General features: G+C 38.1%; 3 non-coding genes and 1 pseudogene across 3 annotated transcripts; 2 read left to right on the forward strand and 2 right to left on the reverse strand.

The window, feature by feature from the left end:
• Positions 1 to 14,135: 14,135 nt before the first annotated feature.
• Positions 14,136 to 17,467, forward strand: LOC141814799 (glutamyl-tRNA reductase 2-like; annotated as a pseudogene).
• Positions 17,468 to 20,980: 3,513 nt separating this feature from the next.
• TRNAS-UGA (transfer RNA serine (anticodon UGA)) lies at positions 20,981 to 21,072 on the reverse strand. The gene has a single exon. It is a non-coding gene; the product is annotated as a tRNA-Ser (tRNA).
• Positions 21,073 to 21,850: 778 nt separating this feature from the next.
• TRNAG-GCC (transfer RNA glycine (anticodon GCC)) lies at positions 21,851 to 21,921 on the forward strand. The gene has a single exon. It is a non-coding gene; the product is annotated as a tRNA-Gly (tRNA).
• Positions 21,922 to 22,102: 181 nt separating this feature from the next.
• TRNAM-CAU (transfer RNA methionine (anticodon CAU)) lies at positions 22,103 to 22,176 on the reverse strand. The gene has a single exon. It is a non-coding gene; the product is annotated as a tRNA-Met (tRNA).
• Positions 22,177 to 24,177: the final 2,001 nt, after the last annotated feature.

Below are 24,177 nucleotides of genomic sequence, written 5' to 3' on the forward strand. Positions count from 1 at the left end.
AAACATATCAAGTGGAAGAAACATTTCATCGAGTACCTAACGAGAATCAATTGTTCAAACCTAATGCATGCAATTTAAAACGTGAGAAATCAATTTGATTACAAACATTCAACACACACATGAAATAATCCACACGACAATTAACCAAATTATCAAATCAACACATTAACCAAATGAATGTTCATATTAACTCATCAACCAAATAAACCCAAGCTCGATGGTGGCTGGATGGAAGCTTCGGATGAGATGATGTTGTGGCAGGTTGTGGATGGAATCGGTTGAAGGGTTGCCAGTGATGAGATCAGATGAAGGAAGACCCGTTGAGAAGGGAACCCCTTTCTCTAATGGTGGTGGCTTGCGGTGGAGGATGAGGAAGTTGCAGATGTTGTGGATCTGATGGAGGGCTGCTGATAGGAGATGAAGAGAATAGGAAGAAAATCCCCTTTACCTTTCCTTAATGGAGGATGGCCGACGATCGGATCTGGAACTGCTGTGGCCGGATGATTGTTGGCTAGAAGAAGAGAAACCTCTTGACTTTCGGTGGTAGTTGTGGTGGAGGAAGATGGCATCGGGCCCCCATGAGGATGAGAAGAGATTAGGTATGGAATCCCCTCACTTTGACGAGAGATGGACAGCCGGATTGAATAAGGGAAACCCCTTGACTCCCGCCCGATGGTGGCGATGGCATGGAGAGGCTCGGTGGAGAAGGAATCAGTGGCGAAGGTTGGCGAGAGGATGAAGAAGGCGGCACGGGATCGTAGACTTACTTGTGCCGATTCGCACTTTCTTCTTCTCAAGGTGGATCAGGTTTAGAGATGTGGATTCGAATCCGGGTTGAGTGTTGATTAATGAGATGATGCCTTACTAAATCCGATTTAGGTTGAAGAAGAATTGGATTCAAAAATTGCAATTGGGCTTTCCTCTTGAATGGATTAGGCTCTTCCTTGGATAAATTGGGCTCTTCTTCCCTTGGATGAGATCTTCTTTTGCTTGGATGTTCTCTCAATCATTGGATGGCTCGATCTCGATCAACGCCCTATATTACTTCCAAGATGCACATTCTTAGATAAAATTCCAAAAATATAAAAAAATATATATTAAAATTTTAAATAGATCTCAATTCTTAAAACACAATATAAATCAATAATTAATTATATGAGAGAATTAAAATGTTAAGTATAAGCACAAAATAATATGTCAAAATGCTAATTATCAAGAGGTCAAGTTGATGCATCTCCAAACTATGCCAACGTGGTCGGTTGGTCCGTGACCAACAACCAAAACTCATCCTCCACCTTCGAGGGGGTGGGGGGAGCTGTGACCCCCTAATCCTATAGTAAATCCACCCTTGTCCTTATATCTTTTTTTCTTTGACTTGCAAGCTGAATGGAAGAGGTGTGACCTTTTAGGGGGCCTTAATGTTGTGCTTAACATGCCTTTAGGTTGTGGGTGCTTGCCTAATTTTCCTCCTAATGCCTTTGGTAACCTCCTCTAACTTGTAGGCCCTCCCTCCACCATTTATTATGACATCAACTTTGGAGCCTCCTCAACATCCTTGCCTTCGACCACACGCAGAACCTTAGAGTACATCCTATTCACCACCTAAAAGTCACTCTTCATTTCAATTTGAGATTTGAAGTGATCATTTACATCAGTAGAAACGCCTTAGATTTGTTGGTAATTTAAAAAAATTCTAGTATAGTAGTTATTCCGCAATCTCATAAAATATATATAGTGATTTTGATCCTTAATTGGTTGGTAGATTGCAAACATCTTGTAAGTAATTTTGATATTCCCGGTAGGTCTATCTTTGTGGATCATATTACATTTTTCATACAATCTAAAGCAATTTGCAATATCTTGTAACGCCCGCCCTTACGTGGGCCTAGACGGACGCTACAGTTTGCTTTCATTCATTCATACAATTAATCACATACGAAAAACCACAAAACTTCGCAGCGGAAACATAAAACCTATAACATGGCAGTGATTTCATATGTGATAAATAAAAACTTATTATGCATGTATTGTCTAGATATTAAGTTCTAATTAGAAACATCTTAGCATATCATTTTTTTTTTAAAACCAAACATTCAACATAAAAGCAATCCAGACATTCAGCATGCAAGTATAAAATTCATATTGCCAGGAACTCTGCCAAGTCACCACCACACACATCATTATCAGCCCTTTCCTGCTGCCTCCCATTGCTTAGTGACTTCTATTTGGCTCTGCAACATAAGAAAGAAAACTATAAGCACAAGGCTTAGTAAGCTCCTTTCCTACTCACCAAAAACCAATCGTCACATCAAGCATAACATTTATATCACATAATAAACACATAAGCATGGAAGCACATTATCATTGCATAAAGCACATAAACATTCTTTCACCTTAACATTTAAATCATATGCATACAAAATGATGAAAATGCCTTTTAAAAACATAATATCATAATAGATCAACATAATCATCATCATCATTATTTGGGGTCCCCGGCTTGTACCCATTCATTCTTTGCGCGCATTCATTCCAAGTCAGTACGAAGGTAGCTAATCTCAACTTACTCGGTTACTAGGTCTTCAAATGTACTTCGACCTAGGGGCGTTATTAAGGTGCCCATCCCTTGGATCCCTTTCAGGATCCGGTACAAGCCATGCATTAAAGTAAAATAATGTACATGCTTTCTTTTCCTTTTCATCATGAATGTTCCTTAACATTTCATCATCCATATAACATGGTGAACATTCAAGCATCATTTTCAGCATGATACAACATAACATGATCTCATTACATAACCTTTGGCATGAGATATAACATAACATTATGGATAACATCATTGAAACCCTAATTCGACCAAACCCTAACCTTTCCTTAAGGTTAGCCGAAACTTATAGGTTTCCTTTCCTTAGGGTCTTGCAAATTCTTACTACTTGAAACTTTAACAAGTTTAATCGTAGCTATTCATGGTTGAACATACATGAAACCCTAGACCCAACCAAACCCTAATTTCCTAGGGTTGGCCGAATCATCTTAGGGTCCCTTTAGATTCTCAACCTAAATCATAAAACCCTAATCCATTATATCATCATAAGAGAACATCAAGTGATATTTAAAACCATTAACTAGATTTAAAACACCACTTGAGCTCCTAACTAGGCTTGGCCGAAACTTAAGAACTTGGAAACCCTAGGTTGGGCTTAACCTCATGACACCCTATGTCATGTTAAAGTTCATCTAATATTTTAAGCCATTTCTTAAGTTCAAAAACATCACCTAAGCCTTGTTTTCATTGTTGGCCGAAACCCTATTCCCCATGAAACCCTTGGTTAACTTTAGATCTAACCACATGAAACCCTAAACCATGGTAAGAATTCATCACATAGCAATTGCAACCATAGTTAAGTTTGAAACATAACCTAACTCCCTTATTCATGACTTGGCCGAAACTTCCTCACATGAAAACATGAATTAGATCTAATCATATGAACCCTAAAACATGATAAAACATCACATAACTCATGCAACCATTCCCATGTTAAAGCATAACTTGAAGCCCTAAGTTTCTTGTATGGCCGAACCCTATTATAGCATGAAACCTAGGTTTTTAAACCACATGAAACCTTGAACTATCATAGGGGATAAACAAGTAATACTTGCAACACATGGTTGGATGAAAACATAACTTAAAAGCCCTATCTTCCTTATCTAGCCGAAACCTAAGCATCATGTAATCCTAAGTTTTAACCACATGAAAAACCAAATTTATTCTTATACATCATCATAGATCATATGGAAACATAGCTTATTCAAAAACATGTCTTAAAAACCCTAAAACCAAGCATGGCCGAAACTTTAAGCAAGCAAAACATGGATTTTATCATAGGTTTTTCCAATAACATAAAGCTAAAACATAAATCCCATGAGCACATCTTTAAGCAATTATGTTGCAAGGTGAGGGGAGACTTACCTAGGTCTTTAGAGAATTTTATACCCTAAACAAAGAAGATGAAGCCTTGAAATCTCCTTGGTTCTTCTCCTTGTTTCCCTAGAGCCTCCAAGCCTTCCTAGATCCCTTGCCTTGTGAGCTTTGTTGATGAAGAGAAGCCTCCAAGAGCTCTCGGCCAAAGGAAGAAAAGAGAGAGGAGAAGGGAGGTTTCGGTGAGGAAATGAAGGAAGAGAAGTGAAATTTCGGTAGAGGAGAGGTTTAAAAAGAAGAGTGGGGAAGGGAGTTACAATTTAACTTTGCAACTCCTCCCTTAAATTCCCATAAATCATGAAGTAAAGGCAACAAGGTGTCTCTTCACTTGTTCATGTGCCCCTTCATGTACCTTTAACCTTAAGTAGCATGTCCCCTATCATTTTCATAACAAAAACTTGCTAGACCTTGTGGTTACCTCATGCTTCTCCTAGGCTTGCCACTTCCTTGAGGTCCAAGGTTCAATCCTTGGCACCTCCATTCTTTTTCTTTTTATTTTAGGCAAAGCCCACATGAGATAAGCCCATTAAAGTTATCTATTCCTTAAGGCCCATTTTCATTTCTTTTTGTCATTGGCTAGCCCACATAAGAGAGAAGCCCATTATGAAAAACATTAAACCCATAGAGCCCATTAGGATAAATCCTACATAATGGTCCATTAAGGGTAGGATCTATTTAATATTAAGATCATTTAGTATTTCTACTAAATTTTCCTCTAAGCTATCATTCATTAATATCAAAGAATTATTGAAGGAAAATTGCGGGTGTTACATGATAGATGGTCGCCAAATGACCTGGGTTGATTCGGCAATGGCTGGACAACCTATCCAATGGTTGTAAATAATTTCTAACAACTGGACAACAAAATCTGATGGTAAACCCCTAATACATCTCGACAGCAACTCCAACATTGATGCGGCAGCAGCTCCGCTCCTGCAGCAATTTCGGCAGCGGCTCCACTTTGGCAACCTTAATCCGATGGCGAAACTCTAATCCGACACGGTGGTAGCAAACAGCCAAAAGAAGAGGAGAAAGCAGCGGTGGTGTCCAACGTCGGCAGAGTCCAACGTTGGCGGGTCTCTGCTCTCTGCCAGGGAAGAGCTATGCTTCTCGGTGGACAGCACGAGCAGGGGCGGCTCTCGGGTGTCGTCATCGGGCTCAGGTGAAAAGGGGTCAGTGGCAGGAGAAGCAGTGGCACGCAGGAGAAGGCTTAAGGTTGCATTCAGGACAGTGCTAATTGGAGGTAGTGTCGCAATTTCTTTTCTTCCCCACGCAAAAACTAGACAATCGACGGACTAAGATCGCAATTAGGAACAAGGAGGTGGCTAGCAGCGCTAGGGTTCTCTCCTTCTCCTCCTCTCCCACGTGGCCGAGCAAAGGCAGCGCTAGGTTTTTGGCTCCTTCTCACGGACGAAGAAGAACAGGGGCAGCACCGCAATCGAGGAGGAAGAAATTACGATTAAGGTTTACTCGTTTGGGCTCTTCTCAGCCAATGCCTGGCATCCTTATACCTGACCGCCATGAGCTTCTCGTCGGCGGAATCAGGCCTGAGGAGATCATGCGATTTGGGTGTGCAGTCGGCATGCGAGCAGCGAACCAGAGGGAAAAAGAAATAGACCGGACCGGAAGGGAAAAAACCAAATTGATTTGAACTGGTTTTTAAGGTTTACTATAACGAACCAGGTTCAATTTGGTTCAAAACTAAATCGATTGGTTCAATAATCAAACGATCTCCTGATTTGACCCAAACTAGTTTTGTTCATTTCGTCTTCACAAAATGAAGCCCCTCATTGCTTTTGATTTTGTCAAAATATCTTCCATCATGAACCAAACTAAGTTAGTTCAATTTGGTTCAAAATTGAATCATTTGGTTCAAAAACCAAACCACTTTCGATTTGAACCAAACTAATTTTGTTTATTTCATCTTCATAAGACAAAGCCCATCATCACTTCTGATCTTTTATAATCTCTCCATCGAAATCATACCAATTTGGTTCATTTTATCTTCATAAGACGAAATCTATTATTTCACCGTTGTCTGGTCCAATTAGATATTATTTCTCTCGATCTGAGAATCTAATTCTCAAACTCGTTTTAAGTCCTTCGGAGAACTTGTAGTGCATATGACCCAATAGGTTTCTGGTTATGTTGGTCATCCATAATTAACTATTAATTGCGGAACGATCATGAGTGACACCTAGTAGTACATCATGATCTCCAATTGATCGAAAAATCAATGATTGATTCCAAAATCTATTTTTAAACCTTTCAGCAGCTATAATAAAACGTGTCTCACTCTTTTCACCATCTTATACTCGCTTAATTCAGGACATCGTCTATATGTGTCAGTCCCCACTAGGTTGACTATGTCACACCTAACCTAAGCTTTCTTTCTTGTCCTGTGGATTTAAGTTACTTGTACATGTGTCCAAGAGTGTCATACTCTTGGCATGTGATACTTTGTCTAAAGACTTTCAGTAATAATCCTGACAAGCGACCATAGGGTATACATCTTTTTTTTCAAGGAGCGGTGAATCCTCTATGGACTATTCAAACACCTTCGGGCACTTCGACTTATACCCAATTATCTCAGGTCCACATCTCCTCGAAGATGTTTGCTTAAGATGTCAAAGTATAAGCCTCCATGACCAAGGTAACTAAAATACCATAAGTCTAAAAGTCAAATGAACCATTTTCTATTTAAACAAGAAATAGAAAAGATATTCTTTATTAAAATGAAAATATATTAATAATTTTTCAACTCTAAGATGAGTCTTTTACTGTTCCTTAGGCCCTATATGTCATCACATATATAAGGGTCGCACCTCAGTATCAAATACCTGAGTGTCTAAGGAAATAGTATGATATTCAATTACGAAAATACATTAAACAAATGAGGCATCATATGTCTACTGTCCTTTTACGGACTCTAGATAAAATTTACAATTTTAGATTTGAGAATGATTCTCAAATTTCTATACCAATCCTAAAGGTTAGGGTTAGTTAAATTGTTGGTGTCCTAAATTATGCGTAAATAATAAAATAACATGTGTAATCAATTTAAATCTAGAAATATAATCAAGTATATATAAGAGATGCAATGTATTTGTATACAATTTACATATATTTATGGATCTCATTTATTTTGAGAATTCAAGATCCCTTACTTTGAATTCGGGAGATAGTAGGTGCTCTCCAAATGAGTTGATATTCACTATAGATAAGAATAACCTTAGAGAGAGTCCAACAAGTCATTCTTAGCTACAGTAGTAGGTATCATATACCGATTATGTATCACGTATATATAACTATCACATTATGCTATCAACTACTTGAATGTTCACATAAATATCGGGTTATTAACATATTAACATGTATACATCATATGCATAACACTCAACTTCATTTCTATCCACATTGACCTTGGAGAGTGTCTAATAAATTAATATTTCAAGTTAAAGCCAGCCCGCTAATCGTGAGATTATATCTCGATGGTTCGAATATATTTAATTTTAAGTCGGGCTTGGAGAGAGTCCAACAACCCAAACAAAAACTTAAACTCTAGTTCTAACCATATTAATGAAGGTATTAACTTTAATAAATTTATAAGGGATTTTCAGGTCTCATCCTCTTTTCATGCAAATAACGGAATTATCTACATGACATGACAATAAATGGTATGTCATAATTAATGCAACTAATCATGGCAAATGACATGACATGACATAATTAATGCAACTAATTATAATTACTTCCAACCATAGTTATCGTAAATCTTATTTAATAAAATATGATTAAAAATTTAATTTTACAAATAAAAATTCTTTAATTAGATTAGGAAATAATTTTTCATATCTAATTACATATTTTATTTTAGAAAATAAAATTCTTTAATTAAGAAAATATAATTAATTAGAAAATAATTTTTTTAATTTAAAATTTTTAATAAATTAGAAAATTCTATAATTAAAAATTCTAAATTAAATTATAATATTTTATTTTAGAAAATAAAATTTTTAATTAAGAAAATCTAATTAATAGGAAATAATTTTTCTAATTCGAAATCTCCTAACCAATTAAAAAATTCTAAATTAAATCATAAAATTTTATTAATTAGATTTATGACTAATTACTACACGTAAAACTATTTTACATGTATACCTTACACTATTAGGCTCTGATACCACTGTTGGGATAATCCCAGTGCAATATGCATGTGCACACATTTTACAAACGTACGCAGAGGAAATAGAATAATAATTAAAACTAATTATCATAATACACACATGCAAATACGAAAATAATAGGTACAAAACATAGTTGAAAATTTAAAATTTTATAAAATAATAAATATTCTACGGGTACATGGCGTATGATGCTTAGCAAGATTGGGATTGGCATCAATCGAGTGGCCCTTGTTGAAGTTTTGCTTCTATTGGTGATCCACGTCAAGTTCTCGTCTAGATGACTTCCCAAGTCACAAGTCGCATCACCATCTTTGGTACTAGCCGGCGATCGACAATGATCGAATCGAGAGAAAAATCTAATTTCAAAAAACACACAACAATGTTTATCACGATAATTTTTCAGGGGTTTCTAACTATCATCGACAATTATATTTTCGATGTAGTTTTCAGTGAAGTTTTCGGTGGTCAACCTTTGACCATCAAATTGGGACAAATAGTCGGAACCTTTCTAACGAAAATGGAATGATCTCCAAAAGTTTCACAAACTTCTGCAAAATTGGCAGACGATCGTCAGACGATCGAGGTTGATTAATATCGATTGGATAGCTCTTCACAAGAGCTATCAACAGCGTTCTTCTCCTGCAATAACTATCCTCGATGAACACTTCATTGGTGGTCGGCAGCAACCCTTCTCGAGAGTTCTGACGACTGGATAGCAAACTTTGACATTGACGCGGCAGCAGCTTTGCTCCGGCAGCAATTCCGACAGCGGGTCCACTCTGGCAAATAATTCGGCATTGGAACTCTAATTTCGTGTGGCAGTAGAAAACAACGAAAAGAGGAGAAAAATGGTGATCTTCACAGCCATTATAGCCAGCCACCAGCTAGCCACCATCATCAGCCACCACTGCCAGCCACCGTAGCCAAGCACCACCGTCCGCCCACCGTCAGCCCACGATTGGGAGAAACAGAGCACTCGGGAGTGGCCTTGGCCAGCGGTGTTCACACGGAGGAGATGCTTGGGCCAGCGATGGCTCTTCTCTCGATAGATGGCAAACGACGTGGGAGAAGAAACAAGGAAGGTGGCGCTCGATTCTACTGATCTCCCACATGAAAGCGGCAACCACTCGAGAAGTAGAGAACTGGCAGCGACGGCTAGGGTTTCTTCATCGTAGCCTTCCTCGCGGCGGTCGCTCGGCTTAAATCGCGTCTTGCGCGATTTCCACGTCGGCGACTGCGGGATGGAGAAAATCGTGGGCACAATTTTTGTTCTTGCGACATTAGGCGGAGAAGAACCGGACAACATGTGCGAGCTGAACTGGAAGAAAAAGAAAATGGGTTGAACTAGACTAGGTTATTTTAGGGTTTATTGTAGCAAACTAAGTTCAAAACTAAATTACTTGGTTCAATAACCAAACGACATCTGATTTGACCCAAACTAATTTTGTTCACTTTGTTTTCATAAGATGAAGCTCGTTATCTCTTTCATTTTGCCAAAACATCTTCCATCATGAACCAAACTAAGTTGGTTCAATTTGATTCAAAATTGAATCATAAACACCTCCGATTTGAACCAAATCAAACTTCGTCTTCACAAGACGAAGTTTCTCATCTCTTTGCCTTTATTTGGTCCAACTAGACTTTATTTCTTTCGATTTGAGAATTTAATTTTTAAATTAATTTTAAGCCCTTCGGAGAACTTGTAGTGTGTGTGATCCAATAGGTTACCAGCTATGTTGGTCATACGTAATTAACTATTAATTATGGAATGATCATGAGTGATACCTAGTAGTACATCATGATCCTCAATTGATCAAAAAATCAATCATTGATTCTAGAACATTTCTAAATCCTTCAGCTGCTTTAATGAAATGTGTCTTGTTCCTTTCACAGTCTTATACCCTACTTGGTTGAGGACATGATCTATATATGTCAGTCTCCACTAGGCTGACTACGTCACACCTAGCCTAAACTTGCTTTCTTGTCTTGTGGATTCAAGTTACTTACATGTGTCAAAGAGTGTTATACTTCTTGACATGTAATGCTTTGGCCAAAGACTTTCAGTAACAATCCTAACAAGGGGTCATAGGGTATACATCTCATTTTCAAGGAGCGGTGAATTCTCTATGGGCTATTCAAATACCTTTGGACACTTTGACTTATACCCAATCATCCTAGGTCCATATCTCCTCGGAGATGTTTGCTTAAGATGTCAAAGTATAAGCCTCCATGACCAAGGTGACTTGAATACCGCAAGTCCAAGGAAACTCGCACTTAAGCTGCACTGAGATCTTCATTGACATATGTATAAAAACTATATTAAGTCTCAAGGTATGTCACTCCAATGAACTAGTTACATTTAACTAGCATCCACGTTTAACTCTCAACATCCAATGTCTCCAACTAGTGAGATCGGCTGCTTAGTAAACCAAGGAGTTTAAAACGTATTGGTCTCAACAGAATGATAGCGTATGTGCTCATCAATTCCTCGACTAGGAATAATTTCAATACATTCATAATTGCACATGTAGAGATACTCACTAGTTGTGATCCAATCACAAATTCTCTCATGCTATGAATCGTATTGTGGACATTCAGTAATTGAGTTTAAGATCCAATCAAATACATAGAAAATGCGCACTCAAATAGTGAATTACTATTTATCTAATAAATAATATAACCGTAAGACGATTACCTTAGAACATCTCTCAAATATAACAGCTAATGTTGGTTCCTAAGTCACATCATGCCCACATGTCACAGACTATTGGCTGATCTCATGTTACACGATTGTGTATTATCTTCAAGATCCTTGCTGCCCAAATGCAAGCAGTAATTAGCCAAACCTATTGACTATTGGGTGATAATCAATTTACTAAAGCATATCAATTTGCAATTGTAAAAGGGAACTCAAGGTTGCTCGACCAAAATCATCCACCACTTTTCAAGCCCTCTTCTAGTACACCATTGGAAACTCTCTAGAAGGCAGCATACTCTTCATATTTTTCTAGCAATCTAGTATATTTAAACTTATATATTGTAACACTCATACTATATTTGTTGGTTAATTATTACACATTGACTTTACAATTCTATATTCTTATTGTATGAGAGTTTTTGAAGCTTTATTATTGTTGTACAAATTTGATTTGTAAAGATTTTTCCACCTTTAGAAAGCTTTCTTTATTCCCCCCTCCTTAGCATCATTCACAATCCTACAACAACAAGTTAAAACTTAATCATAAAAAAATAGATTAAAGAGAAGAACACCAGCCAACTACTACCTATGGGTTGTACGAGCTCAATCTTCGCAAGACCCAACTCAAAGTAGAATAACATGTCCTCCTTGATCAGTTGGTTAACATCAAAATCTCAACCTCGGAGGGCATTGTAAACTCAGTCGAATACCTTACTCTCCTTATACATACCAAGTCGGGAATAGGGAGAAACTCTATTGCCAAGGAGTTGGGAAAAGAAAAGGAACGGAAGGATGAATAAAAAATAAAATTCTTTTCAATGCTTTTGAGAAGTTAGATACTCGAACAGACAATAATAAAGAAAATTGACTCACCTTTTTTTAGATAAAACAAATAATGAAAAATAGGAGGTATCAGTGGGAGGTTAAGGTGACAAAAGACAACCACTATCTTTGCTAGAAGACGAAAAGAGTTGGGTGTGTTAGTTGGGTTATGGTCTTACGGAAATGCTTAGGTAAGTGGAGAGCTCTTGGAAGGTGGAAATAGGAAAACTAAGACCTCTAGTTGGCTATGGAAAAAAGGGATGCAATAAAGGGAGGAAGATAAGGCGGGGATGATGATCCTAAATTCCTTGGTAATATGGTGGTATGCCTCCCAAAGCATTAAGCTTTCTATCTTTACGTATTGACAGTTAGGTCTGAAAAAACACATGTTATCCTAGAATATATACTACATGGAGAACAGAGGACTTACAAAATAGGAAAAGCTAGAGAATGAAAGAAGAAGGTCTCAACCGATTGCACTCAACTCTTATATAAAAAGAGAGTTTTTATTCCAAACCATTGACTCTCACATAATCAGATAGCTATGGTGCCCCCATTAGTAACTCAATTGGCACATCAAAAAGCCTAAATGACAAAATAGGAAAAGCTAGAGAATGAAAGAAGGTCTCAATCGATTGCACTGAACTCTTATATAAAAAGAGAGTTTTTAATCTAAACCATTGACTCTCACGTAATCAGATAGCTATGATGCCTCCATTAGTAACTCAATTGGCACATCGAAAGTCCAAATGACAATCGATGCCTCGAAAGCCCCAAATGGCATGGTGCAAATTTGTAGTGGACTTGAAATTAAAACACTCGAATCCCTAAAAATTTCTCAAGGAAAGGAAACACCCATTACATTAACTCTATAATCAATTGTTGACTATTTGAGTCTCGCTTACTTTAGTTCCTCTGTTGGACTAGGGGGGGGGGGGGGGGGGGGGGGGGGGGTCTTAGGATACTCCTGAATATACATCCTATGTTTAGTCAACAAATCATATCCACTTGGTTTTCGAGTGAGTCAACAACTAAACTTAGATGATCGTTTTCTCCCAAAAATGGTTCTTAGATGAGCAAATCTCTTCCGCATGGTAGACATTTTAAATTGGTTCCTCCCTAAAAGACAGTAAGCTACAATCTCTTAAGAGTCAACAAAGTACTCTGACTCCTATCAGAAGTTGACACGTTTGGTCGCCCTCACGGACCCAGTCCTCTATATTGAACTTCTCTTAGTTCTTTTTGCAAACTTTTTCTATAGAGGCCTACAATCTTAGTAGATAAATAAGACTCACAATATCCATGAGATAACGACTCACTTTTCGATACAATAAATTCAATATGGACTACAGCGGTTGGAATGATGAAAGATTGAAATAACCAAAAAATCCATTTCTCTCAAAAATGATAGTAATGTTTCCATGAAAATTATTGTTCTCTATAGAAAATGTTGCCTCATCCTCACTTATAAAAGCCAAGTATCGACATATGCAAAAGGTAGAATGAATCCTTACACTTTATCTACTCTCTTTTACATTAAAAATATAACTCAAGTATCAGAGAGACTTTGTCAGTCGCCGAATCACTTCCAACACCCTCTAACATTTCCTCTAGTGTGTGTAAGTTGTCCATCTTTAATTTTGTCCAGGGATTCATCGAGCTTCGCTCACCTAGCCAGCCATGTAATATCATCATCCTTCTCATACCTCCACCTTAACGATAAATTCTAGCCACAAGATCTTTTCAAAGCTTTTGCTTGAGGTAAATTTATGTTTACTTCGGATAAAAAAAAATTACAAAAATTAAAGCTGTTTTTTAAAGAGAAAAAAAAAAGCGATCAAAATGCAACATAATCGAAAAGGTTTATGTTAGCGAGAAGCCACATTTGACCGTCCAATTGCACCTATTGGTCAACGCGGACAGAGCATTCATACTGACCTACTAGTCAAACCAACGCGATTCAACCAAATACAACATCCTACAAATTGATCCAATTACGAAAAATATCACAATACAATTCTAACAGAAAAGTTTGGAAAAACAAGTTCCACGTTTGATTACGGCATGTGCCTAATTCCGTAACGAACGGCGCCAATATCTTCTTCCTATTATTTAATTTTTCAAATATATTTTCCTTTTTTTAGAAAAAAATACGATACGTAATAAGCAGCCGATGGAGTGTGGACAGAACGCGCAGAAAAGTTACCCAATCAGAACGCGGGAGGAGCACGTTATTTATTTGAGTTGCTGCCCAATGCTTTACCGTGATTTATTGGACTCATTCATGGGGAGGAGCACGTTAATTCCTTCTATTAACGGGTCGACGTTCTCCACCCACGACACCTTCCTTATTTTTATAATTAGAAAATTGTTTTTAAAATTATTATTATTATTATTTATTTGCATCTATTTTGCTTCGTTCTTCGTGCTCTTCTTCGTGCTGGTCGTTGCGCTGCCTACGACGACCGAATCCACACGCACATTACCCTAAAGAGAGCAAGAGCGGAAGAGAGAACAAGACGATTCGCCCTTGCATCTCTCTTTCTATTCCGATCACAATCTCTGGTTCAAATTTTCGTTCTCGCTCTGCAAATCCGTTGGAGCTTCTGGTTTTTGATTCAGGATTAGGGTTTAGTTCCTACTCTTGCTGAGATTTGTTTTGGATGGCGGCTTCCAGTGGCGTTGCGACAACACTTTTCCTCCGTAGCAGCTCTTCCACAATGTTATTCTCCGCTCCAAGTAGTTCTGGCGGCTTTTGTCGCGTTGGCCGAGAGTCCCTGGGCGGGAGGTGGCTCTTCGGATGAGCTCCCGTTCCGAAGCTCCGGTGGATCTCGAGGAGAAGCCATCCGCAGCAGCCAGTACCTCGGCGCTCGAGCAGTTCAAGATCTCCGCCGATCGTACGCCTCATTTTAGCAACTCCTTTTGCTTTGTCGTTTCTATTATATTTTTTCCTGTTAGAAATCTGTGGATTAATTCTTCGGATGAAGAGATATCTGTCGAAGCTAGCGTTTTCCTTACTACTTTTGTCACAAAAAAAAATTCTTTTCCCATTTCGTCGCGGTTGAACATTATCTTGTCGGATGTGCTAAAACGATATCGGCTATCAATTTTTGGGATGGAGTCTAGTCTGTTTGGATTTGTGAGATCAACAAATACTTTTTTTTTTCAGGCAAAAAGGTAATTTATTCGGGAGTTCCTAGTTTATTGAATATTTTGAGACTTCAGATTGTAATATTTTGAATGAACGAGTTTTGATTGCAATAGGCTCCGGAATTTTTGTGATTCCTATTTAGGAGTTCCTACTTTATTGAATATTTGAGACTTCAGATTGTAATGTTTTGAATGATCAAGTTTTGATTGCACTAGGCTGCAAAATTTTTGTGATTCCTATTTGCAGTTGGTATTGATCTACTTTGAAGTTAAAATAAAGGATTCTCATAGTTGTTTATTTTCATTTCTTTGTTTTCCTTTCTTAATTTTGGCCTTCCCTCCTTTCCAAAAATGCAAGCACCACTATTTGTCATAACTGCGCAACTCAATATTTCCATAAGGTTTAAGTAGGTTAGTCTTGCCAGATTAGTCACTTGTATCTGAAACAGAATTGTTTTAATTTAGCTATTGATGGTGCATCTTCAGAAGCTTCCAAACTCTTGTACCCGTGGATTACAACTCTTGTCAAATAGCAATGTGTTTATTTCCGATGACTAACATCACCATAGTAATTACTAATCAAGCATCCAAATTATCGCAGTATAGATATTATCCTTGAGTTGCAACACCATCTACTCATTCTGTGTGGGGATTTCCTTTGTACGAATTTGCTGTTAAATTCCAAATGATGCTATTTTACAAATTGAACAGTTTGAAACAGTGATTAAGTGGTTTATTCCTCATTATTCATTAACTTTTGATTCAATTTGCAGGTTACATGAAGGAAAGGAGCAGCATAGCTGTTATAGGCCTTAGTGTTCATACAGCACCTCTTGAGATGCGTGAAAAACTCGCTGTTCCAGAGGCCCAATGGCCTCATGCTATAGGAGAATTATGCAGTTTGAATCATATAGAAGAAGCTGCAGTCCTCAGTACCTGCAACCGAATGGAAGTATATGTGGTTGCCTTATCTTGGAACCGTGGAATTAGAGAGGTCATCGATTGGATGGCAAAGGTAGCCATTTGAATTTGTCATTTTTAACTAGGACTCACATTTGTCTGCATTGTGATTCCATCCAACTTTTTCATATTAATCACTATTAATTTTCTTTTACAATGTCTGCAGACAAGTGGGATTCCAGTGGCAGAACTTCGACAGCATCTTTTTATACTCCGTGATACTGATGCAACAAGGCATCTATTTGAAGTAGCAGCAGGGCTTGACTCTCTTGTATTGGGAGAAGGACAGATTCTTGCTCAAGTTAAACAAGTTGTAAGAGTTGGGCAAGGCAACGGAGTATTGGGAAAGAATATTGACAGGATGTTTAAAGATGCAATCACAGCTGGAAAACGAGTTCGCAGTGAAACCAACATATCATCTGGAGCAGTTTCTGTGAGTTCAGCTGCTGTTGAATTGGCTCTTATGAAGATTCCGAAGTCAAATTTTACGTCTTCAAGAATGCTGGTGATTGGGGCTGGTAAGATGGGGAAACTTGTAATCAAACATCTAGCTGCAAAAGGGACCAAACGTATTGTGGTTGTGAACAGATCAGAGGAGAGAGTAAATGCTATCCATGAGGAAATCAAAGATGTTGAAATCATTTACAGATCTTTCTCTGAAGTGTTCACTGCCGTTGCTGAAGCAGACGTTGTCTTCACAAGTACTGCATCTGCAACACCGCTTTTCTTGAAAGAACATATTGAAGCTCTTCCTCCTGTGGATGAGGTAGTTGGTGGAAGGAGACTCTTTGTGGACATTGCTGTTCCTAGAAATGTAGGATCTTGTGTTGCAAATCTTGAGCATGTTCAACTCTATAATGTTGATGACCTTAAGGAGGTTATAGAAGCCAACAAAGAAGATCGATTGAGGAAGGCAATGGAAGCCCAGTCAATAATCTCTCAAGAATTGAAACGCTTTGAAGCATGGAGGGACTCTTTGGAGACTGTCCCAACCATCAAGAAACTAAGGTCGTATGCTGATAGAATTCGTGCTTCAGAGGTTGAGAGATGTTTACAAAAGATTAGTTGTGATGTTTTGACAAAGAGAATGAAAAGAGCCATTGAGGATCTTAGCGCAGGTATTGTGGACAAGCTGCTTCATGGTCCCCTGCTGCACCTGCGTTGTGATGGCAATGGCAGCCAAACTTTGGATGAGACCCTAGAAAATATGCATGCGCTTAACAGAATGTTCAATCTAGACACTGAGAAAGCAATCATAGAGCAGAAGATCAAGAACAAAGTGGAGAAAACACAAAGTTAAGATGATTTATAACCTTTTGGAGACAACTAAATTAATCAGTGGTGTTTGACAGATTCTGTTCGTTTTCCAGAAATTCTTTTTGCACATTCTCTGTGACATACTAATCCGACATTCTTATACTTCGATAAGAGAATTTCCTCAGTCTAAATCTTGGATTCGCTTATCGTTGGAGTGGCACCCTTTACAACTTATTTTCCTAGAGAGATTGTACATGGGTGGAGGCTCAGCATTGACGTTGTAATATTTCTGAAATAGCTTAATAGTCTAAATTAAGAATTTGTATATTTAAGTACATTGTTAGTTCCGTCTTATAAATTCTGCAGAGGACGGTTTTTTGTTTTTGGAAATGTGAGGCAGAAGCAGACAAAAGACTCAAGTTGTTTTAGAAATTTGATTTCTACTATTTCGAAGTTCAAGTTCTCTATATAAGAGCCTTTAGAATATTATAAATAAGAATCGAAAATATATGTATAATATATAAATAATACTTCTACAATTTCTCCTTGCAGATATATCGAATCTCCTCTTAGTCTTCCAAGTTTTCAAGATCTTGAACGCAGGGCTGACGAAATCATACAAATTTAAGCAGCCTTAAAGGTTGAGTTTAGGCAAGTCGGGGGATCAAGGTCTAGCATACATTTGTGAACTTGCTTCTTTAACATGTAGAGCAAAGGTACATGGAGCCTGGGTGGGTGAATCTAGGCCGAGAATTCAACATTGTTCAAATTACGTAGTTGGTTATGTGATTTATCCAAATCGTGTAGTCTCACGTGGGTTCATTTTTCATTTTACACTTGCTCCTGTTGACATGACAATCTCACATGCATCTGAAGCAAAGACCACTCCGAACTGTGTTCGAGTCTTTTAGAAGAAAGTGACCTTCGTCCAAACCAAAGGTAACGACCGACAAACGGTGTAACTTATTTTCCAGTAAACGGTGATCTTCTACTACACGAAAAAGTCGAACGGAGAGAAGATGATAAACGCCGACTGATGCCAAATATTTTTTAGTTAATGGCGCAACTTCTTGTCAGAAATGGGGTATGAAGCATAGATTAAAATCGTCGTTCCGGTGAAGTTTCATATCAAGTGAACTTTTCAATTTATTGTACGCGGAAAAAGCAATTGGAGAAAACCTAATAAATGTAGCTCCGGTGTAGTTTCTTCTCCAGTAAAAATGTAGTGTTATGTCTCCAATAGTCTTCAAGGGGTAGTTGCTCCCAACCACAAGCCTCCCTCCTAACCATAAAGTTGAAATTGACGAAACTTATTTTTGAAAACTCCTTTTAATTTCAGAGTTAAGCCGTGGAACTCAAAAGCACACAAAAAATAAGTTTATTTTTACTTGGTTCACAACCTCAGATTACTACTTCAAGATCCACAATCCTTGACCGCTTCGTTCGACAATTCACTAATAGACTCGTAACAAGAAAGAGTCTCATCTATACAAAGATAAAAAAAGGTAACATTATACTGTTCCTTATATAATTGAAAGCACGAAAGATAAGAATAACAAAAGCATCTTATACCGACATAAGGGATTTGTAGATCAGCATGGGTGTCGGCGTAGTAGTTGGTCATAGTGTCAGCATTCTAGAGCATAGTAGAAGTTGATGTTGGTGCAAGGAGCACCAGCCTGCCTTCAGGATTCCGATATTTGATAATATATCTAGGTCTGGTTAGTTTGATCAAGGGTTGATCAAAATAGGATTTGATGTTTAGATATGAGTGAAGTATAATCAGGTCAGTTTGACCAGAAGACTAGCAAGAAGTCCTAATTAAGACTAGGCAAGAGAAGTCCTAGTTGGAGGCTAGGCAGGAGAAGTCCTTGTTGGTGCAAGATGCACTAAGATCTTGCCTAGAGTTTCGATGTTTGACAATACATCTAGGTCTGGTCAGTTTGACCAAGGGTTGATCCAAACAGGACTTGATGTTTGGATGTGTGGAAGTGAGTGAGAAAGATCTAGTCGGTTAGACTAGACAATGACTGGTGCAAATACATTTCGTGCTTTTAACCCAACTCAAGCCGAAGAGACTTATTCAATGGTTACTGCTAATCGTTTTTGGTCCCAAATCTTCGGGGTTGCTTTTTCTAATAAACGTTGGTTACATTTCTTTATGCTATTTGTACCCGTAACTGGTTTATGGATGAGTGCTATTGGGGTAGTTGGTCTGGCTCTGAATCTACGTGCCTATGATTTCGTTTCCCAAGAAATACGTGCAGCGGAAGATCCCGAATTTGAAACTTTCTACACCAAAAATATTCTCTTAAACGAAGGTATTCGTGCTTGGATGGCGGCTCAGGATCAGCCTCATGAAAACCTTATATTCCCTGAGGAGGTTCTACCACGTGGAAACGCTCTTTAATGGAACTTTAACTTTAGCTGGTCGTGACCAAGAAACCACAGGTTTCGCTTGGTGGGCCGGGAATGCTAGACTTATTAATTTGTCCGGTAAACTACTTGGAGCTCACGTAGCCCATGCCGGATTAATCGTATTTTGGGCCGGAGCAATGAACCTATTTGAAGTTTCTCATTTCGTACCAGAGAAACCCATGTATGAACAAGGATTGATTTTACTTCCACACCTAGCTACTCTAGGTTGGGGGGTAGGTCCGGGGGGGGAGGTTATAGACACCTTTCCATACTTTGTATCTGGAGTACTTCACTTAATTTCCTCTGCAGTCTTAGGCTTTGGTGGTATTTATCATGCGCTTCTTGGGCCCGAGACTCTTGAAGAATCTTTTCCATTCTTCGGTTATGTATGGAAAGATCGAAATAAAATGACTACCATTTTGGGTATTCACTTAATTTTGTTAGGTCTAGGTGCTTTTCTTCTAGTACTCAAGGCTCTTTATTTTGGGGGCATATATGATACCTGGGCACCTGGGGGGGGAGATGTAAGAAAAATTACGAACTTGACCCTTAGTCCAAGTGTCATATTTGGTTATTTACTGAAATCTCCTTTTGGGGGAGAAGGATGGATTGTTAGTGTAGACGATTTAGAAGATATAATTGGGGGACATGTATGGTTAGGTGCCATTTGTATACTTGGTGGAATTTGGCATATCTTAACCAAACCCTTTGCATGGGCTCGCCGTGCATTTGTATGGTCTGGAGAGGCTTACTTGTCTTATAGTTTAGGTGCTTTATCTATCTTTGGTTTCACCGCTTGTTGTTTCGTCTGGTTTAATAATACCGCTTATCCTAGTGAGTTTTACGGGCCTACTGGGCCCGAGGCTTCTCAAGCTCAAGCATTTACCTTTCTAGTTAGAGACCAACGTCTTGGAGCTAACGTAGGATCCGCCCAAGGACCTACGGGTTTAGGTAAATATCTAATGCGTTCCCCCACCGGAGAGATTATTTTTGGAGGAGAAACTATGCGTTTTTGGGATCTTCGTGCTCCTTGGTTAGAACCTCTAAGGGGTCCGAATGGTTTGGACCTGAGTAGGTTGAAAAAAGACATACAACCTTGGCAAGAACGACGTTCGGCGGAATATATGACTCATGCTCCTTTAGGTTCTTTAAACTCCGTGGGTGGCGTAGCTACGGAGATCAATGCAGTCAATTATGTCTCTCCTAGAAGTTGGTTGGCAACTTCCCATTTTGTTCTAGGATTCTTCTTTTTTGTGGGGCATTTGTGGCATGCAGGAAGGGCCCGTGCAGCTGCAGCAGGCTTTGAAAAAGGAATTGATCGTGATTTGGAACCTGTTCTTTCCATGACCCCTCTTCGTTGATATTTTCTTATTTGTATTTTTCTATCTATTCTATTTTTTTTATATTCTGGCTCGGCTAGGTGGAATAGCCGAGCCATTCCCTTTCCCTTTTATGAAAAAAAAAGGGCAGGGCCAAATGAATAAAGAACAAAATTTTTCAGCAAGCAAAAGGAGAGAGAGGGATTCGAACCCCCGATAGTTTTTTGTTCAAACTATACCGGTTTTCAAGACCGGAGCTATCAACCACTCAGCCATCTCTCCCGGAGTTCATTTCGATTTTATTCCTACAAATGGAATATGACTATATGATACACTAACTATCCGTAGAAACATCCCAGATACAAATCTATATTTCGATGTATCTATTTGTATATTGTAAATATATATATATATATATGCATGATATGCATCATTAGTATTTCTACTTGTGAAGTAAATATTAAACTCCCCTCGACTCCATGTCCGAATAAAATAAAGTGGTAATAAGTTCTAAGTTCTAAAGAATCAATTGATTCATGGTCAAATCCCTACATGATGTATTATTTATATATATTTTGACTAAGCGAGGGATTAAATGGTATAGTTTATTTGTTGGTAACTTGGAGGATTACAAACATGACTATTGCTTTCCAATTAGCTGTTTTTGCATTAATTGCGACTTCATCAGTTTTACTGATTAGTGTACCCGTTGTATTTGCTTCTTCTGACAATTGGTCAAGTAATAAAAATATTGTATTTTCTGGTACATCATTATGGATTGGATTAGTCTTTCTGGTAGCTATTCTTAATTCTCTCATATCTTAAACTGAAACTTATTTTTTATTTCCCCGATCCAAAAATGGAAATCCTTCGATTTCTAAGTTCTAAGAAATTCGGATTGTGAGGCCCATTAAGATTCAATCTGAGTTCCAAAAAAATTATATTTTATTCTTGTATCTGAATATTTGGCCTGTACATATGATCCAAACGCATATATGATATATGTTACATGTCATATATGTGTGGACATATGCATGCATATCAAAAAGAAAAAAAAAATGCGGATATGGTCGAATGGTAAAATTTCTCTTTGCCAAGGAGAAGATGCGGGTTCGATTCCCGCTATCCGCCCATGGTGAAGTAATGTATTATGATAAGATAAGAGATAAGATCGCAAATTCGAACTAGTAATACTAACTACTATAGAACTACTACTATAGTAGTAGTTCTATACTTTACCTTTTTTTGGCTTCTGCCCCCCCCCCCAAAAAAAAAAATAGTTATTAATTAGTTATACCTCAATTTTTTTATGTTGCGGAGACAGGATTTGAACCCGTGACCTCAAGGTTATGAGCCTTGCGAGCTACCAAACTGCTCTACTCCGCGCTGAAGAACCGGGAACTTATGGACAAAGAAAGATGGAATACACCTCTTTACCATTCTGTACAAATAGCATACTCCATTTGTACAGAATGGTAAAGAGGTGTATTCCACAATCATAAATCATAGAAATTTATACAAACAGGAAAGGATATTTTTCTCCTTACCAACTTGATCTTATTGCGCCCGGTAATAAACATGTATGAAACATTTCCCGAAGTATGTGTCCGGATATCCCAAAGTCTCGATGGTTAGCTCTAGGTCTTCCAGTCAAAAAACAACGCCGATGGAGACGTGTAGGTGCGCTATTACGTGGTGGGGATTGCAATTTTACATGAATTTCCCATTTTTCACTCAATGATGAAATTTTGCTTATTTTTTTTTTTGAGGATCGACGAATCAAATGATATTTCTGTTCCAATTTCTGCCTTTTCTTCTCCCTCTGAATCAAACTTTTTCTTGCCATAATATAATGTTCAGTTCCTATTATTATTTATGATAGAGTTCGGATCCTAGATGTAAAAATATAAGAAGGTGGATCCTCATCCTCCCTATCCATCGAAACAAATGAGATTGTTGCTGATACAGTACATAAAAAAACAATAAATAACTAAATTAACCAAATTTTCCTGATGTAGAGGCAATCAAGAAAGCTGCATAAGTAAATATATAACCTACGGAAAAGTGGGCTAATCCGACCAATCTTGCTTGCACAATGGAAAGAGCCACTGGCTTATCTCTCCATCGAATCAAATTAGCCAAAGGTGTGCGTTCATGAGCCCATGCTAAAGTTTCAATCAATTCCTGCCAATATCCACGCCAAGAAATTAAGAACATAAATCCAGTAGCCCAAACAAGATGTCCAAATAAGAACATCCAAGCCCATACGGATAAACTATTCATACCAAAAGGGTTATATCCATTGATAAGTTGTGAAGAGTTTAACCATAGATAATCTCTTAACCACCCCATCAAATAGGTAGAAGATTCATTAAATTGTGAAACGTTACCCTGCCATAATGTGATGTGTTTCCAATGCCAATAAAAAGTAACCCATCCAATGGTATTTAACATCCAGAAAACTGCCAAATAAAATGCGTCCCAAGCAGAAATATCACAAGTACCGCCGCGCCCTGGCCCGTCACAAGGAAAACTATAACCAAAATCCTTTTTATCTGGCATTAACTTGGAACCACGTGCATCTAAAGCACCTTTTACTAAAATCAATGTAGTTGTATGCAAACCTAGAGCAATAGCATGATGAACCAAGAAGTCCCCAGGACCTATTGTTAAGAAGAGTGAATTACTATTCTCATTAACTGCATTCAACCAGCCCGGTAACCATATGCTTCGGCCTGCGTTGAATGCTGGGCCATTCGTTGAAGATAAGAGTACATCGAACCCATATGAAGTCTTACCATGAGCGGATTGTATCCATTGGGCAAATATGGGTTCGATCAAGATTTGTTTTTCCGGAGTATGTAATTCTACAGTCAAGACAGACAGTCACCGAATTACACTACAACCATTCCCGATGGTTTGTCCAAAGCCATCTTGGTTGTGAGTCTTAGTTTATAATTCACAAGGGACCGATAATCATGGTCTTCTGTGTCTCACAGACACCAAGTTATCTACAATGTAAATTAAGAGGACTTTATTGCAAAATATACTATTGCAATCATTTGACCAAAACATGATACTTTATTTCATAAATATTTATATACAAAAAAGCAAGTCTTTTCAGTATACATCCTAACATAAACATCAACACAGAACCAAATGGACTCGACTGGATTGGAAATCCAGTCGACTGAACGGGTTAAACATCAACACAGTGCCAAATGGACTCGACTAGATTTCTAATCTAGTCGACTGATCTCGATTCAGTCGACTGATCTCATAGAATCAGTCGACTGACTTAAACCCAGCGCATTTTAAAATTGTGCGATCCCTCAAAACCCTAAACCCCGTGATTTTCTTCTTTCTCCCCGAGTCGATTGTCTCCGA

Source organism: Curcuma longa, chromosome 21 (assembly GCF_044706935.1).
Source record: "Curcuma longa cultivar G26 ecotype Majalengka, Jawa Barat chromosome 21, ITB_CL_G26_1.1, whole genome shotgun sequence".
In the NCBI taxonomy this organism is placed as follows: Eukaryota; Viridiplantae; Streptophyta; class Magnoliopsida; order Zingiberales; family Zingiberaceae; genus Curcuma; species Curcuma longa.